The following is a 13,671-nucleotide window of genomic DNA, read 5'->3' on the forward strand; positions in this document are numbered from 1 at the left end:
CCAAAAGATGTAGGATGTCCTTCATCTTCATTGGTTTCTCCTTTCTGAACTGAGTAGGGATAGGTGCAGCTGAAGTGCAGGAGGTGGTGGCATAGATTTCCTTTACCATTGAGACAGAGATAGGGGGAGCAGATCTGATTTTCTCTTGGTAGTCTCCAACTTCAACCCCTGCATCCTCACAAAGTAAAGTGATTAATGAGGGAAAGGCTAGTGAATCTCTTTTCATTTTCAGAATATTTAAGATACATTCACTAATTACTTCCCCTGCATCAATGTACATATCATTAACAATAGCAAACAATAATTCAGCCCTCTTTACTGCCAGGGTTGAACTATGCTTGACTGGCATGAAAGAATGAGAACTTGAAAATTTTGAATGCAATGCGCGTTATCACTATTGCTGGGCAAAGTGATAACGCGCAAGCTTATTGCTTGAGCGTAGGTACTTTTATCAGTAAAAGGAGTAACGCGCTATGAAATATTCCATACTTACCTGCGCGTGATTACTCTTGACAAGGAAAGGAAGTGGTCCAGAGAGTGTGTTTTTCTCATCTGCCTCTGCGTTATCACTCTCATCAGCGAGAGTGATTGTTCCAGAGAGCTGTGTTTCCCAGTCAGTTTCTGCGTTATCACTCTCATCAGCGAGAGTGATTGTTCCAGAGGGGAAATCTCAGAATTCCATCTCTGCTTGATTGCTTTCCATATAAAATACCTATTTCCCTCATCATGTTCACCTTTAATTACATATGCAACATTCATCCAAGGCTGAATTCTGCAGAATTTCTACTTAACATATTCACAATGCAATTCTGACTTTTCCATAACACATTATAGTATGAAGTCCAATTGCATTTATCAGATTCGTTACAAATGACAGATTTAACATGCTTCAAAATTTACCTTTTGCACCAAAATTATAGAATATGATGAGTATGATGCAGAACTTTGTATTTTTCAGAGATTTTGCAGAATTTGATAACTATTATTCAGACTGTACAAGAACTTTAAGCATTTTAATTAATTCCAATCTGCATTCTTGTTTCAGCCACCAGATTTATTCCAAACATCAAATTCAGCAAGGTAACCAAGATGAAAAGTGCAGATTTTTGACTTCTTATGAACACTGTTAATTCAAAATTAATGCAGAAAAGTTAAATTGGGTTAGAAATGTGAGTTGCCTCTCACAAAGCGCTTCTTTAATGTCACTAGCTTGACATTAAATGTTTCTCACTCAAGAGAAACCAGTTCATGCATGACATGTTCCTTGTAAACTCCTCTCCATGATAGATCTTCAATCTTTGGCCATTGACCTTGAATTCTTTCCCTGTTTTCAGATCTTCTATAAGAATTGCTCCAAAGGGAGAAGTTTCCTTGATTAAAAACGGTCCAGACCATCTAGATTTCAGTTTCCCTGGAAACAATTTTCATCTTGAATTGAATAATAGTACTTGCTGGCCAGGTCTGAAATCTTTTTGCAGAATAAATTTGTCATGGATCCTCTTGGTTCTTTCTTTGTACAACTTTGCATTTTCATAAGCTTGTTGTCTGAATTCTTCCAATTCATGCAACTATAAAACTCTCTTCTTTCCAGCACTTGATAAATCAAAGTTAAGCCACTTGGTAGTCCAATATGCTCTGTGCTCCAGCTCTAGAGGTAAGTGACAGGCCTTTCCAAATACTAGCTGATATGGAGACATACCAATTGGAGTTTTAAAAGCAGTTCTATATGCCCACAGTGAGTCATCCAGTTTCTTTGACCAATCCTTCCTTGAATTGTTCACTACTTTCTCTAGAATTTGCTTGATCTCTCTATTTGAAACCTCCACTTGTCCACTTGTTTGTGGATGGTATGGAGTAGCAACCTTATGCTTCACACCATATTTCATTAATACAGCTTCAAGATACTTATTGCAGAAGTGAGTACCTCCATCACTTATCAGCACTCTAGGCACACCAAATCTTGAAAAAATGTTCTTTCTTATAAAAGAAATCACTACCTTTGCATCATTTGATCTGGTGGGAATTGCTTCTACCCATTTAGACACATAATCCACTGCAACTAGAATGTATTCGTGTGAGAATGATGGGGGAAATGGTCCCATGAAATCAATCCCCCATACATCAAATGGTTCCACTTCTAGGATGTTGGTTAATGGCAGCTCATGTCTTCTTGAAATATTTCCAGTTCTTTGGCATTTATCACAGTTTTCCACATACTTCTTGGCATCTTTGAAGAGTGTAGGCCAAAAGAAACCTGCTTGCAAAACTTTTGCAGCAGTCCTTGAACTTGCATGGTGGCCTCCATATTCTGAATTGTGACAATGCCATAGTATCTCAGCTTGCTCACTTTGTGGAATGCATCTTCTAATTAACCCATCTACTCCAATTTTGAACAGGTATGGGTCTTCCCACACATAGAATTTGCTGTCATGTAAGAACTTCTTCTTTTGCTGCCAAGTAAACCTCTTTGGAATGAATTGAGTGGCTTTAAAATTTGCAATGTCAGCAAACCAAGGCATGTTTTCCACTGCAAACAGCTTTTCATCTGGAAATTCTTCATTTATTTCCAATGATTCAGTGGTTAAACTCTCCAAAGGAAGTCTGGACAAGTGGTCAGCAACACTGTTTTCTTTCCCTTTCTTGTCTTTGATTTCTAGCTCAAATTCTTGGAGGAGTAGAATCCATCTTAATAATCTGGGCTTTGCATCCTATTTTGTCAAAAGATATTTAAGAGCAGCATGATCAGTGTATACAATCACTTTTGAACCCATTAAATATGATCTGAACTTATCAAAAGCATATACAACAGCTAAAAGTTCTTTTTCTGTTGTTGTGTAATTCACTTGTGCAGGATTTAACACTTTGCTTGAATAATATATAGCATGTAATTTCCTATCTTTCCTCTGTCCTAAAACAGCACCCACTGCACTATCACTTGCATCACACATTAGTTCAAAAGGTAATTTCCAATCTGGTTTTGCAAGAATAGGTGCAGAAATCAATTTCTCTTTTAAAACAGAAAATGCATGCAAACAATTATCATCAAATATGAAATCTGCATCTTTTACAAGTAAATTACTCAAGGGTTTAGCAATCTTGGAAAAATCTTTTATGAATCTTCTATAAAAACCAGCATGTCCTAAAAAACTTCTAACTCCCTTAACATTGATAGGTGGAGGCAATTTACTAATGACTTCTATTTTAGCTTGGTCCACCTCCATTCCTTTCTCTGAAATTTTATGACCAAGGACAATGCCTTCTTGTACCATGAAATGACACTTCTCCCAATTTAACACAAGGTTAGTATCTTGACATCTCTGCAAAACAGTGGATAGATTAGCTAAACAATCATCAAAAGAATCACCAAAAACAGAGAAATCGTCCATGAACACTTCAATGATGTTTTCTACCATATCAGAAAAAATAGAAAGCATGCATCTTTGAAAAGTGGCAGGGGCATTACACAAACCAAATGGCATTCTCCTATATGCAAAGACTCCAAATGGACATGTAAATGCAGTTTTCTCTTGATCTAAAGGATCTACAGCTATTTGATTATATCCTGAATACCCATCAAGAAAACAATAAAAGGAATGTCCAGCAAGTCTTTCTAACATTTGATCTGCAAATGGTAGTGGAAAATGGTCTTTTCTAGTTGCATCATTTAATTTTCTATAGTCTATGCACATTCTCCATCCAGTCACAGTCCTAGTAGGGACAAGTTCATTCTTTTCATTAGGTACCACTGTCATACCACCTTTCTTTGGAACAACTTGGACTGGACTTACCCAATTGCTGTCAGAAATTGGGTATATTATTCCTGCATCTAACAGCTTTATGACCTCTTTTTTAACTACCTCTTTCATGGCTGGGTTTAACCTCCTTTGTGGCTGCACAACAGGTTTAAAATTCTCTTCAAATAAAATTCTGTGCTTACAAAATGAAGGATTTATACCTTTCAAGTCTGCAATACTCCAGCCAATTGCAGATTTGTGTTCTCTCAAAATTCTGAGCAATTTTTCCTCTTGTTCTTCCTTAAGTTCATTATTGATGATGACTGGATTTTCATGATTCTCATCCAGAAATGCATACCGCAAGTGTGAAGGGAGTTGTTTCAGTTCTAGCCTTTGCTTTTCTTCTTCTTTAGCATCCTTTTTCAGCTCTTCTTTCACTATATTTTCTGCAGGTTTTTGAATTGGCAGAGCTTCTAGTTGCTGCTGCACTTCCATGATATCTTCTTCATTCAGAGTTTCAGATTTGTCATTCCCTGCAGATATTATCTCTTCTAACATAGCAGTTTCATCAAAATCTTTCATATGGTGTTGTGTAATGAAAGTATCCAGTATATCTATCTTCATACATATATTATCTTCAACTGGATATTTTAAAGCTTCAAACACATTAAATATTACCTTCTCATCTTGAACTCGAAGCATAAGTTCACCTTTTTGCACGTCTATTAAAGCTCTCCCGGTTGCAAGAAATGGCCTCCCTAGGATCAAAGGAATGTTAGAATCCACCTCCATGTCCAGAATTACAAAATCTGCAGGAAAAATGAACTTATCAACTTTAACTAATAAATCTTCAACAACTCCATATGGATAAGTGTATGATCTATCAGCTAGCTGCAGTGTAATGTTGGTAGGCTTCACTTCCTCTATTCCAAGTTTCTGCAGAACAGCTAATGGCATCAGATTTATGCTTGCTCCCAAGTCACACAATGCTCTTCCCACAGTGCAGTTTCCTATTTCACAAGGAATGCTAAATGATCCAGGATCTTTCAACTTTTGAGGAAGCTTTCTCTTGAGAATGGCACTGCACTCCTCTGTCAAAGGTACTGTTTTGTCATGCTCTAGCTTCCTTTTTCTGGAAAGTAGTTCTTTCATGAACTTTGCATATGAAGGCATTTACTCCAAAGCTTCTGCAAAAGGAATGTTAATTTGTAATTTCTTAAAGACATTCATAAACCTTTCAAATTGTTCCTCTTGTTTAGGATTTTGGACTCTTTGAGGATAGGGTAGCCTCTTGTATTTTTCTGGGTCTATTGGCTTACAAGCTTCCTCAAAGAGTTGCTTTTTGGTTTTCCTTTCAGAATTCATGGGAACTTTTTCTTTTTCTTCTGAATGGTCTTTCTTCAATAGCTTAAAATTTCCTTGTTGCAGATCTTGTTCAATATTTCTTTCTACTACGTCATTCACTTTCTTTTCTGCTGGTTTAGGGCTTGCAACTACAGCTCCACTCCTTGTAGTTATGGCTTGACATTGCTCTTTAGGATTGATTACTGTATTGCTTGGAAATCTTCCTTCATCCCTGCTGGATAATTGTTTAGCTAATTGTCCAATCTGTGTCTCTAGTTTCTTCATGGAAGCTTCCTGGTTTTTGAAGCTTGTTTGAGTCACCTTCATGAATTGCAGCATAGTTTCTTCCATCTCAGTCAACCTCTCATTCGTAGGTCTGGAAAATATTTGATTTCCTTGAGGTTGAGTGGATGAATTCCTCTGAAAATAATGCTGTTGTGTTGTTGGACCTGCATTAGAAAAAGGCAAATTTGAATTAGAATTCTTTGCAGCAGAATATTGATTATTCCAATTAGAATACTGCTGAGTTCTATTATTCGAAAATTGAAATCCAGGGGGATATGATGGTTGTTGTCTCTGAAAATTATTCATATAATTCACTTGCTCTTGTGGTTCACTTGTGGATGCCTCACATGCACCATTTGCATGGTTTCCTCCACAAAAATCACAACTTAGCTGACTGGCAGGCACACTCCCTGTTTGCAGATTGTTGATTTGTTGTGTTAAGGCAACTAATTGTTCTGAAAACATTTGATTTTGTAGCTGATTTTGTGCAAGAAAAGTTTCCAGAACTTTAGCTTCATGACCAGAGTTTCTTCCTTGATTCCTTGAGTTTGAATTCTGATACATTGAAGATGTCATCATGTCAATAATCCTTTGAGCTTCTTCCAAGGACTTTGTATTTAATGAACCTCCAGCAACAGCATCAACCATTGTTCTTGTTACTGCATTCATCCCATTATAAAAAGTCTCTAATTGCATCCAATCTGGAATACAATGATGTGGACACCTTCTAAGCAGTTCTTTGTATCTTTCCCAAGCTTCATACAATGATTCTCCTTCTTGCTGCACAAAGGATGTAATTTCTCCTCTCAACTTAGCAGATTTGGATGGAGGGAAGTACTTGGTTAAAAACTTATTCACAAGTTCTGTCCAGGTTGTGATGCTTCCTTGTGGTTGAGCTTGTAACCAGCATTTTGCTCTATCTCTCAAGGAAAAAGGAAATAGTCTCAGTCTGATGGCTTCTTCACTAACCCCATTTATTCTTATAGTGTCACATAGCTGTAGAAAATTTGAAATATGTAAGTTAGGATCATCAGAATTTCCACCAGAAAACTGATCTTGTTGGACTAAGTGTAATAAAGCAGGTTTAATCTCAAAATGGTTGGCTTGAATAGTTGGCCTGATTATAGAAGAGTTAAAACCTTGCATGTTAGGAATAGCATAGTCCCCTAATGTTCTAATTCTATTTTGTTCTGCCATCTCTATTTCTGAATTTAGGTGTCTCAAAGATGTAGGTGTTCTTTTCACTCTAGGATTACTCTGCGATTCTGGAGAATGGACAGCTTCTAACTCACTATCACTCCCTATGGCTTTTTCTGCTCTAGACTCTTTTCTCAATCTTCTTAAGGTTATGTCTATGTCAGGATCAAAGACTAGAGTTGATTTGTTTTTGTTTTTGCCACGCATATACAATTCAAAATGAAGCAAAAGTAAACTACACGTTAGTATTCAGAACTGCACCACGAAAATTATGCAGTAATTATCAGTAAAAGTAATTGAAACACAAGTTTAAAAGTTGCAGAATTATGCAGAATGGACAAAATGTCTAACTACAGACTACTACTACAGAAATTCAGAGAACAAAATACTCAATCTAGCTATTCTTATGTTACTAATGATATTGAAACTCTAATTTCCCCGGCAACGGCGCCAAAAACTTGTTGTTTGCAATCTAACACTAGCAAGTGCACTAGGATTGCAGCAAGTGATGAGTAAATTTAAGATCAGAATATCGTCTCCACAGGGAATTTAGGTTTCAAGTACCACTTCACAGAATTATAACCATTTGAGCCATACGAATTTTTGAAGGAGATTTGTAACATATAACAGCAATAAACCAAAGCAATTAAAGCAAAGAACTTGCAGAGAAACAAAGTATAAGATTTGTGATGAAATGAAATAGCAATGAAGGATAGTTAGGAATTTACTTCACAAGAATATCAATATCAATCCAATTAAATCCTCTGAACATTCAAGCAATTGAATAATTGACAATCAGTTTCACATATATCTAGCCAAAGGTTAATTCCTTAACTCATTGACCCTAACAATCCACTAAACCTCCCTAATCCCTTAGGTGAGATTCAATTTCAGGTTGCATTAAGAATTAGAACTATAAGATTGCAGAATCAGGTCACCTTATCCCTAAGAAATCCCTAAACTCTGGTTGCCAATTCAGATCGGAGCAAACAATCCAATTCCCATTGGTAAAGATTCCTCTTGATTAATCAAATGAATTTCCATTCAAAGATTGCATGAAAAGCAGAATTAACAACTCAATTAATCCAAGAACTTAAAGTTCAGAAGATAAAGTCGAGTCAATACATCAATTCGAGTTCCATAAACCCCTAACTATGGGAAATTAAGCACAAATTGCAACAAAAACAGAGAAAGAAGAAGAAGAAGATGAAGAAGAATGCAGAGCAGCCATGGCCACGAGCTCCAATCTGATCCCTCTTCTTCGAGCTTCAAGCTTCGACCCCAATCTTCTCTCCACTCTCTCTCAATGAGACTCTAACTAACAAAACAGAAAATGAGCAAAAAGATCCCAGTTTTGCGCTTCAATCATGTATTTAAAGAAACCGTGTTCTGCGCGTTGTCACTTTTCTTCACAAGAGTAACCACGCAGAAGCTTTATGTAGTGCGCGTGTTCACTTTCAAGAGCAAGAGTAACCACGCGCAACTTGCAGAGTTGAAGGCTTCTCTGGAACATTCACTTTTATTCAGAATAGTGGCAACGCAGGAGGACAAGGGCTGCGCGTGATCACTTTCGTGAGTAATAGTAACCACGCGCAAGCTGTCCTGATACAAGTGCCTCTGTAACGCTCACTTTCGCTGGCGAAAGTGACAACGCGCAGCTCCTCAGGAATAGAGTCTTCTCTGGAACGTTCACTTTCGCTGGCGAGACCCAAATTGGAATTTGGGCCCAAAGGTGCCAGGAGGCGAGAGAGAGACAGGGAGCTCTTCCTATTAGTCCTAGCAGTCACTTCCAAGGTGTTTCAGTGACTCGAGGTGAGTATTGCACGCTTTCTGTGGGGACTAAGCAAAAGATGACCCAGGCGAGACCCAAATTGGAATTTGGGCCCAAAGGAGCCAGGAGGCGAGAGAGAGATAGGGAGCTCTTCCTAGTAGTCCGAGCAGTCACTTCCAAGCTATTTTAGTGGCCCGAGATGAGTTTTGCACTTGTTCCTCAGCGACTAAGCAAAAGAGGACATAGGCGAGACCCAAACAGGAATTTGGGCCCAAAGGAGCCAAGAGGCGAGAGAGAGACAGGGAGCTATTCCTATTAGTCGTAGCAGTCACTTCCAAGGTGTTTCAGTGGCCCGAGATGAGTTTTGCATGTGTTCCTTAGCCACTAAGTAAAAAAGGAACCAGGCGAGACCCAAATTGGAATTTCGGTCCAACGGTGCCAAGAGGCGAGAGAGAGACAGGGAGCTCTTCCTATTAGTCCTAGCAGTCACTTCGAAGGTATTTCAGTGGGCCGAGATGAGTTTTGCACGCGTTCCTTAGCGACTAAGCAAAAAAAGACCCAGGCGAGACCCAAATTGGAATTTGGGTCCAAAGGCGCCAGGAGGCGAGAGAGAGACAGGGAACTCTTCCTATTAGTCATAGCAGTCACTTCCAAGGTGTTTCGGTGGCCCGAGATGAGTTTTGCACGTGTTCCTTAGCGACTAAGCAAAAGAGGACCCAGGCAAGACCCAAATTGGAATTTTGGCCCAAAGGCGCCAAGAGGCGAGAGAGAGACAGAGAACTCTTCCTAGTAGTCCTAGCAATAACTTCGAAGGTGTTCCGGTGGCCCGATATAAGTTTTGCACGTGTTCTTTAGTAACTAAGCAAAAGAGGACCCAGGCGAGACCCAAATTGGAATTTTGGCCCAAAGGCACTAGGAGGCAAGAGAGAGACAGGGAACTCTTTCTATGAGTCCTAGCAGTCACTTCCAAGGTGTTTCAGTGGCCTAAGATGAGTTTTACACGCGTTCCTTAGTGACTAAGCAAAAGAGGACCCAGGCGAGACCCAAACAGGAATTTGGGCCCAAAGGAGCCAGGAGGCGAGCGAGAGACAGGGAGCTCTTCCTATTAGTCGTGGCAGTCACTTCCAAGGTGTTTCAGTGGCCCAAGATGAGTAATGCATGCGTTCCTTAGCCACTAAGCAAAAAAGGAACAAGGCGAGACCCAAATTGGAATTTGGGTCCAACGGCGCCAAGAGGTGAGAAAGAGACAGGCAGCTCTTCCTATTAGTCCTAGCAGTCACTTCCAAGGTGTTTTAGTGGCCCGAGATCAGTTTTGCACGCGTTCCTTAGCGACTAAGGAAGATCAGAGCAAGGCGAGACCCAAATTGGAATTTAGGTCCAAAGGCACCAGGAGGCGAGAGAGAGACAAGGAACTCTTCCTATTAGTCCTAGCAGTGACTTCCAAGGTGTTTCAGTGACCCGAGATGAGTGTTGCACGCATTCCTTAGCGACTAAGCAAAAGAGGACCCAGGCGTGACCCAAATTGGAATTTGGGCCCAAAGGCGCCAGGAGGCGAGACATAGACAGGAAACTCTTCCTACTAGTCCTAGCAGTCACTTCCAAGGTGTTTCGGTGGTCCGATATGAGTTTTGCACGCGTTCCTTAGTAACTAAGCAAAAAAGGACCCATGCGAGACCCAAATTGAAATTTTGGCCCAAAGGCGCCAGGAGGCGAGAGAGAGACAGGGAACTCTTCCTATTAGTCCGAGCAGTCACTTCCAATGTGTTTCAGTGGCCCGAGATGAGTTTTGCACACGTTCCTTAGCGACTAAGCAATAGAAGACCCAGGCGACACCTAAATTAGAATTTGCTCCGAAAGGCGGCAGGAGGCGAGAGAGAGACAGGGAGCTCTTCCGATTAGTCTTAGCAGTCACTTCCAAGGTGTTTCAGTGGCCCAAGATGAGTTTTGCATGCGTTCCTTAGCCACTAAGCAAAAAAGGAACCAGGCGAGACCCAAATTGGAATTTGGGTCCAACGGCGCCAAGAGGCGAGAAAGAGACAGGCAGCTCTTCCTATTAGTCCTAGCAGTCACTTCCAAGGTGTTTCGGTGGCCCGAGATTAGTTTTGCACGTGTTCCTTAGTGACTAAGCAAAAGAGGACCCAGGCGAGACCCAAATTGGAATTTGGGTCCAAAGGCGCCAGGAGGCGAGAGAGAGACAGGGAGCTCTTCCTATTAGTCCGAGCAGTCACTTCCAATGTGTTTCAGTGGCCCGAGATGAGTTTTACACACGTTCCTTAGTGACTAAGCAATAGAAGACCCAGGCGACACCTAAATTAGAATTTGCTCCGAAAGGCGGCAAGAGGCGAGAGAGAGACAGGGAGCTTTTCCGATTAGTCTTAGCAGTCACTTCCAAGGTGTTTTAGTGGCCCGAGATGAGTTTTGCACGCGTTCCTTAGCCACTAAGCAAAAGGGAACCCAGGCGAGACCCAAATTGGAATTTGCGCCCCAAGGCCCCAGGATGGGAGAGAGAGACAGGGAACTCTTTCTATTAGTCCTAGCAGTCACTTCCAAGGTGTTTGGATGGCCACTTCCATGGTGTTTCGGTGGCCCGATATGAGTTTTGCACACGTTCCTTAGCGACTAAGCAAAAGAGGACCCAGGCGAAACTCAAATTGGAATTTTGGCCCAAAGGCGCCAGCAGGCGAGAGAGAGACAGGTAACTCTTCCTATTAGTCCTAGCAGTCACTTCCAAGGTGTTTCAGTGGCCTGAGACGAGTTTTGCACGCGTTCCTTTCTGACTAAGCAAAAGAGGACCTAGACGAGACCCAAATTGTAATTTAGGCCCGCAGGCGCCAGGAGGCAAGAGAGAGACAGGGAACTCTTCCTATTAGTCCTAACAGTCACTTCCAAGGTGTTTCAGTGGCCCGAGATGAGTTTTGCACGCGTTCCTTAGCGACTAAGCAAAAGAGGACCCAGGCGAGACCCAAATTGGAATATGGGGCCAAAGGCGCCAAGAAGCGAGAGAGAGACAGGGAGCTCTTCCTATTAGTCCTAGCATCACTGCCAAGGTGGTTCAGTGGCCCGAGATGAGTTTTGCACGCGTTCCATAGCAGCTAAGCAAATGAGGACTCAGGCGAGACCCAAACTGGAATTTGGGCCCAAAGGAGCCAAGAAGCGAGAGAGAGACAGTGAGCTCTTCCTGTTAGTCCGAGTAGTCACTTCCAAGGTATTTCAGTGGCCTGAGATGAGTTTGCACGCATTCCTTAGCGTCTAAGCAAAAGAAGAGCCAGGCGAGGCCCAATTTGGAATTTAGGCCTAAAGGTGCCAAGAGGCGAGAGAGAGATAGGGAGCTCTTCCTATTAGTCCTAGCAGTCACTCCCAAGGTGTTTCAATGGCCCAAGATGAGTTTTGCACGCGTTCCTGAGCAACTAAGGAAAAAAAGACCCACGCGAGACCCAATATGGAATTTGGGCCCAAAGGCACCAGGAAGGGAGAGAGAGACAGGGAACTCTTTCTATTAGTCCTAGCAGTCACTTCCAAGGTGTTTGGGTGGCCACTTCCAAGGTGTTTCGGTGGCCCGATATGAGTTTTGCACACGTTCCTTAGCGACTAAGCAAAAGAGGACCCAGGCGAAACTCAAATTGGAATTTTGGCCCAAAGGCGCCAGGATGCGAGATAGAGACAGGGAACTCTTCCTATTAGTCCTAGCAGTCAGTTCCAAGGTGTTTCGGTGGACCGAAATGAGTTTTGCACGTGTTCCTTAGTAACTAAGCAAAAGAGGACACAGACGAGACCCAAATTGGAATTTTGGCCCAAAGGCGCTAGGAGGCGAGAGAGAGACAGGGAACTCTTCCTATTAGTCATAGCAGTCACTTCCAAGGTGTTTCAGTGACCCGAGATGAGTTTTGCATGCATTCCTTGGCGACTGTGCAAAAGAGGACCCAGGCGAAATTCAAATTGGAATTTGAGCCCAAAGGCGCCAGGAGGTGAGAGAAAAACAGGGAACTCTTCCTATTATTCCTAGCAGTCACTCCCAAGGTGTTTCAATGGCCCGAGATGAGTTTTGCACGCGTTCCTGAGCAACTAAGAAAAAAAAGACCCACGCGAGACCCAATATGGAATTTGGGCCCAAAGGCGCCAGGAGGGGAGAGAGAGACAGGGAACTCTTTCTATTAGTCCTAGCAGTCACTTCCAAGGTGTTTGGGTGGCCACTTCCAAGGTGTTTCGGTGGCCCGATATGAGTTTTGCACACGTTCCTTAGCGACTAAGCAAAAGAGGACCCAGGCGAAACTCAAATTGGAATTTTGGCCCAAAGGCGCCAGGAGGCGAGAGAGAGACAGGGAACTCTTTCTATTAGTCCTAGCAGTCACTTCCAAGGTGTTTCAGTGGCCTGAGACGAGTTTTGCACGCGTTCCTTTCTGACTAAGCAAAAGAGGACCTAGACGAGACCGAATATGGGGCCAAAGGCGCCAAGAGGCGAGAGAGAGACAAGGAACTCTTCCTATTAGTCCTGGCAGTCACTTTTAAGGTGTTTCAGTGACCCGAGATGAGTTTTGCACGCATTCCAAGGTGTTTGGGTGGCCACTTCCAAGGTGTTTCGGTGGCCACTTCCAAGGTGTTTCGGTGGCCCGATATGAGTTTTGCACACGTTCCTTAGCGACTAAGCAAAAGAGGACCCAGGCGAAATCCAAATTGGAATTTGGGCCCAAAGGCGACAGGAGGTGAGAGAGAAACAGGGAGCTCTTCCTATTGGTCGTAGCAGTCACTTCGAAGGTCTTTCAGTGGCCCGAGATTAGTTTTGAACGCGTTCCTTAGCGACTAAGCAAAAAAAGACCCAGGCGAGACCCAAATTGGAATTTGGGTCCAAAGGCGCCAGGAGGCGAGAGAGAGATAGGGAACTCTTCCTATTAGTCCTAGCAGTCACTTCCAAGGTAATTCAGTGGGCCGAGATGAGTTTTGCACGCGTTCCTTAGCGACTAAGCAAAAGAGGACCCAGGCGAGACCGAATATGGGGCCAAAGGCGCCAAGAGGCGAGAGAGAGACAAGGAACTCTTCCTATTAGTCCTGGCAGTCACTTTTAAGGTGTTTCAGTGACCCGAGATGAGTTTTGCACGCATTCCATAGAGACTAAGCAAAAAGGACCCAAGCATGACCCAAATTGGAATTTGGGCCCGAAGGTTCCACGACCCGAGAGAGAGACAGGGAGCTCTTCCTATTAGTCCTAGCAGTCACTTCCAATGTGTTTCAGTGGCCCGAGATGAGTTTTGCACACGTTCCTTAGCGACTAAGCAATAGAAGACCCAGGCGACACCTAAATTAGAATTTGCTCCAAAAGACGCCAGGAGGCAAGAGAGAGACAGG

At 42.3% G+C, this 13,671-nt stretch overlaps 1 non-coding gene across 1 annotated transcript; it reads left to right on the forward strand.

The window, feature by feature from the left end:
• The first annotated feature begins 6,069 nt into the window (after nt 1–6,069).
• LOC113853640 lies at nt 6,070–6,176 on the forward strand. Its single transcript, XR_003502679.1, has one exon. It is a non-coding gene; the product is annotated as a small nucleolar RNA R71 (small nucleolar RNA).
• The last annotated feature ends 7,495 nt before the right edge of the window (nt 6,177–13,671 follow it).

The sequence above is a fragment of the Abrus precatorius genome, unplaced genomic scaffold (genome assembly GCF_003935025.1).
Source record: "Abrus precatorius isolate BTA unplaced genomic scaffold, Abrus_2018 Scaffold0, whole genome shotgun sequence".
In the NCBI taxonomy this organism is placed as follows: domain Eukaryota; kingdom Viridiplantae; phylum Streptophyta; class Magnoliopsida; order Fabales; family Fabaceae; genus Abrus; species Abrus precatorius.